The sequence below is a fragment of the Gossypium hirsutum genome, chromosome A11 (assembly GCF_007990345.1).
Source record: "Gossypium hirsutum isolate 1008001.06 chromosome A11, Gossypium_hirsutum_v2.1, whole genome shotgun sequence".
Lineage (NCBI taxonomy): Eukaryota > Viridiplantae > Streptophyta > Magnoliopsida > Malvales > Malvaceae > Gossypium > Gossypium hirsutum.
This window is the reverse complement of record NC_053434.1, coordinates 48,704,127-48,708,850: the sequence shown is the minus strand read 5'-3', so window position 1 is coordinate 48,708,850 and position 4,724 is coordinate 48,704,127. Positions and strand designations below refer to the sequence as shown.

Here is a 4,724-nt window from a genome sequence, read left to right as displayed (position 1 = left end):
AACCCATGGTAAGGGCATCTTTTCAAGAGGTCCTTGTATCTCTCCCATGTAGCGTAGAGTGTTTCTATATCCATCTGCACAAAAGAAGAGATATCATTACGTAATTTAGCCGTTTTAGCCGGCGAAAAATATTTTAATAAAAAATTTTCGGCCATTTGTTCCCTAGTAGAGATTGACCCTCGTGGTAACGAATTCAACCACTGTTTAGCTTTGTTTCTCAATGAAAAGTGGAATAACCGAAGGCGAATGGCGTCATCAGAAACGCCATTAATTTTAAATGTATCACAAAACTCTAGGAAATTTGCTAAGTGAGCATTGGGATCTTCATCCTGCAAACCATCAAACTAAACAGATTGTTGGATCATTTGAATGGTGTTAGGTTTCAGTTCAAAAGTTTTTGCAACTACAGCAAGTCTAACTATGCGCGATTCAGTTCCTGTTAAAGAAGGTTTAGCATAATCATACATAGTGTGCGGAGCAGGATTCTGATTAATAGCAATCGCAGGAGGTAGCGGATTTTTTTGGTTTTCAGCCATCTCCTCGGTTGTGGTTGAAGTATCATCCTCTTGCTCTTCCTCTGTGTATCTTAAGCTTTGCCTTATTTCTCTTCGATTTCTGCGAACTATGCGTTCGATCTCACCGTAAAAAAGTAATGGTCCTGACGGGTTTCTTCTGGTCATAAACTAGAAAACCTGCTAGAAGAGAATAAAACCTATCGGAAGAGAATAAATGAAGAATTAGAACAGAAAATAAAAAAATTAAATTGCAATAAAAGTAAAGTGGCTAAATGAATAAAAATCGAGTGCTCCTAATATCTTAGTTCCCCAGCAACGGCGCCAAACACTTGGTACATGATATTCGTGATAGGTTTTAAAGATTTATGACTGAATCGTTCTTGAGACTAACTTATTATCACTATTAAGGCAAGTCCACCTATTGAACAGTAGTATAGTTCAGCAAGACTGAATTGCCGAACCCAAAGGAACCACGAGTACTAGTATTTACTTCCTTTTTATTATCTAGCCTAAAAATTAAGAGGTTTGGTTATCTAAACTAATTACTAAACTAAGAATGCACAGAAAAAAATTTTTGGGAAAATAATTTTGGGAAAAATCGATTGATTAAGACAATACCTAAGGAAAAATCCACCTAGACGTCACTTGTTAATTGACTCTGAATCAGACGATTTATTCATTTAACTTGATCCATAGAAATCCCTAAGTTATATTATTATCTCTCTCGAGACTAATAACGTCTAACCCTAAGTTGATTTATTGAAATCTCTTTCTAATTAACACCTAGTATTGCATTAACTCGATTTATGGATCCCCTTATTAAGTTTCACCCTAATCCGACAAAAGCTTATCACCCTATCTCTAGGCGTGCAATCAACTCTGCTTAATTATGACAAATTTACTCTTAGACAGGGTCTATTCCTCCTCTGAATAAAAGCATTAACTTGAATCAATATCCTGGAATATCAAAACAAGAATTAAGAACACATAATTAAGAACAAGTCAAATAGTTATCATACAATTCAGATAATAATAACAAGATTCGTCTTAGGTTTCATTCCCCTTAGGTATTTAGGGGGTTTAGTTCATGATTACAGAAGAAAACATCTCAAAAGCATAAAGATAACAGAATATAAAAAAACCCAAAACTCTTGAAGGAACTTGAAGAGAGATCTTCAGTCTTGATGATGAATCCAACTTTCCTTGAGTAATTCCTTGCTTCCTACTCCGCGTCCCTTGATTAAGTGCCTCCTCAAGTGTTTAAATAGGCTTTTGAATGCCTAAGAGCCTTAAAAATTGGCCTTTTCCGAATAGGACTATACTTGGGCTCGGTAAGGACATGCCCGTGTGACACGCCCATGTGCGATTACTCCAGCCTGTGGTCAAGGCTTCTGGATAGGCACGGGCGTGTAGTCTACCCATGTAAGTCGTGCTTCAATCCTGCCAAACGGACACGGTCGTGTGACACACCCGTGTGAGGAAGTCCAGGCCGTCTTGATTTCCCATGTGGGTTCATTTTCTCTATTTTCTGCCCGTTTCTCACTCTTTTTATTCTTCTGTGCTCACCTAAGTATAAAACATGAAATTAAAGGATTAGGAGCATTGAATTCACCAAATCTAAGGAGAAACCATTCATAAATGTGCTAAGCATGGGATAAAAACATGTATAAATTACGGTTTATCAGTCTCACTTATATAATTTATGCAACATTAAAGCAGTAAAAACATAATTGTAACAATGTCTATCACATACGAACTTACTTCGAACGTAAAAACGACGAAACTAGTCGATTAGTCGAGTACTTTTTTCTTGCCTCGATCTAAGTCCAAGTTCCTCTTATCTTGATCTATATTATATCAAATTCAACTCATTTAATCACATAATCTTTCAATTTAGTCCACGAACACATATTTGGGCATTTTTACACTTTAGCCCCTAAAGTTACACATTTCTTATAATTTAGTCCCTATTTCACAAATATACAAAATTCATGAAATTTCTTTAAACCCAAGCCTAGTCAAATTCTCTATGGGACCCTAGTGGCCCATATTTTTCATTTATTTCATAATTTAACCCCTCAATTTATACTTTTCACAATTTAATCTTTTTTAGACATTTTCAGTCAAAATCACTTTACAAAACATATTAATCTATCAACAAGATTTTTAAATTCATCATTAAACATCCAAGAACACATTAATTCATTAATGGAAACTTTCAAAATCATCAACACTATCAAAAATTAGGGCATGGGCTAGCTAGTACTCAAAGCAACGATCACAAAAACATAGAAATCATCAAAAACTGAACAAAAATCAGATACCAATTTGAGCTCATAAGTGTCGAACCTTTAAACCCCTAACTATTGTATTCTTTCTTCTTATTTTCGGCTAAACAAGATGATAATGAAGCCAAATTCTTGATTTATTTTATTAATTATAACTAATATGCCATTTTACTATTTTAACCTTAACGAAACATTTATAAAATCATCTAATACAAGCCCATTTATGACCATTCCCACTATCAATGGTCTAATATCAACATAAGGACCTTTCATTTAATAAGTCATAGCAATTAGACACCTTCATTAAATAGAATGCAACTTTTTCATTTTACGTGATTTAGTCCTTTTTCTCAAATTAAGCTATTAAACGATAAAAATAGCTCATGAAAATTTCACACATATATAATCACATGCTATGAACACCAAAAATAATATTAAAATAATTTTCCAACATCAGATTTGTGGTCCCGAAACCACTATTTCGATTAAGCTAAAATCGGGTTGTTACAACTCTTCCCCCTTAGGGATTTTCATCCTCGAAAATCTTACCAGTGAATAGTTTAAGGTATTGATTTCTCATAGCATCCTCAGGTTCCCACGTAGCTTCTTCAACCCCGTGTTCATGCCATAAGACTTTTACTAATGCTATTCTTTTTTTTCTCAGCTCTTTGATCTCACGAGCTAGAATTCAGATTGGTTTTTCATATATGACACACCTGACTGAATTTCAACCTCAGAATGGGAAATAACATGTGATGGATCGGATCGGTATCGTCGAAGTATCGATACTTGAAATACATTGTAAATCTTTTCTAACTCAGATGGTAATGCTAGCCGATAAGCAACTGGTCTGACTTGCTCGATAATCTCATACTGCCCGATGTATCTCGGACTCAACTTTCCTTTTTTGTCGAATCTGAGTATTTTCTTCCACGGTGAAACTTTCAAAAACACTCTATCTTCGATTTGATACTCATTCTCTTTTCGTTTCAAGTCTGCGTAAGATTTTTTTCAAATCGATGCTAGTTTCAAACTATCACGGATCATTTTCACTTTTTCTTCAGACTCTTTAATTAGATCAACCCCGTGAATCTTATTCTCGCTAAGATCAGTCCAGTACAAAGGTGTTCGACATTTCCGACCGTATAAAACTTCATACGGTGCCATTTTAATACTCAATTGAAAACTATTATTATATGTAAATTCAGTCAATGAAAATATTTTTCCCATGTATCTTCGAACTCAAGAGTACAACATCTCAAATATCCTCAAGTATCTGAATAACTCGCTTGATTGACCATCCGTCTGCAGGTGAAACGCGGTACTGAAATGTAACTTTGTACCCAGTGCATCTTGCAGTTTCTTCCAAAATCATGATGTAAACCTTGAATCTCTATCCGAAACAATAGAAATAGGTACCTCGCATAATCGAAAACAATCTCTGAAATGTACAACTCAGCAAGCTTGTCAAGCGAATAGTCCGTTCGTACAGGAATGAAATGAGCTGATTTCGTCAATCGGTCAACAACAACCCAGATTGCATCTTTCTTACTTTGAGATAGGGGTAAAGCCGAAACAAAATCCATAGTCACTCTATCTTATTTCCACTCAGGAATCATAATAGGCTGCAATAAACCTAACAGTACCTGATGCTCAGCTTTAACTTGCTGACAAATCAAACATTTAGAAATGAACTCTGAAATGTCACGTTTCATACCATGCCACCAATAAAGCTATTTCAAATCGTTATACATTTTCGTGCTTTTCGGATGAACAGACAAACGACTACTATGTGCTTCGTTCAAAATCATCTAAATCAACTCAGAATTTCACGGAACACATCTTCGACCTCTGAATCTTAAACAATCATAGAAATCAACTTGAAATTTTCAATCAAGGTTAGAATCACACTGAACTCATT

General features: G+C 35.1%; 1 non-coding gene across 1 annotated transcript; it reads left to right on the top strand.

Moving 5' to 3' along the window:
* On the top strand, window positions 1–107 carry LOC121210155 (small nucleolar RNA R71). Its single transcript, XR_005905283.1, has one exon. It is a non-coding gene; the product is annotated as a small nucleolar RNA R71 (small nucleolar RNA).
* Window positions 108–4,724: the final 4,617 nt, after the last annotated feature.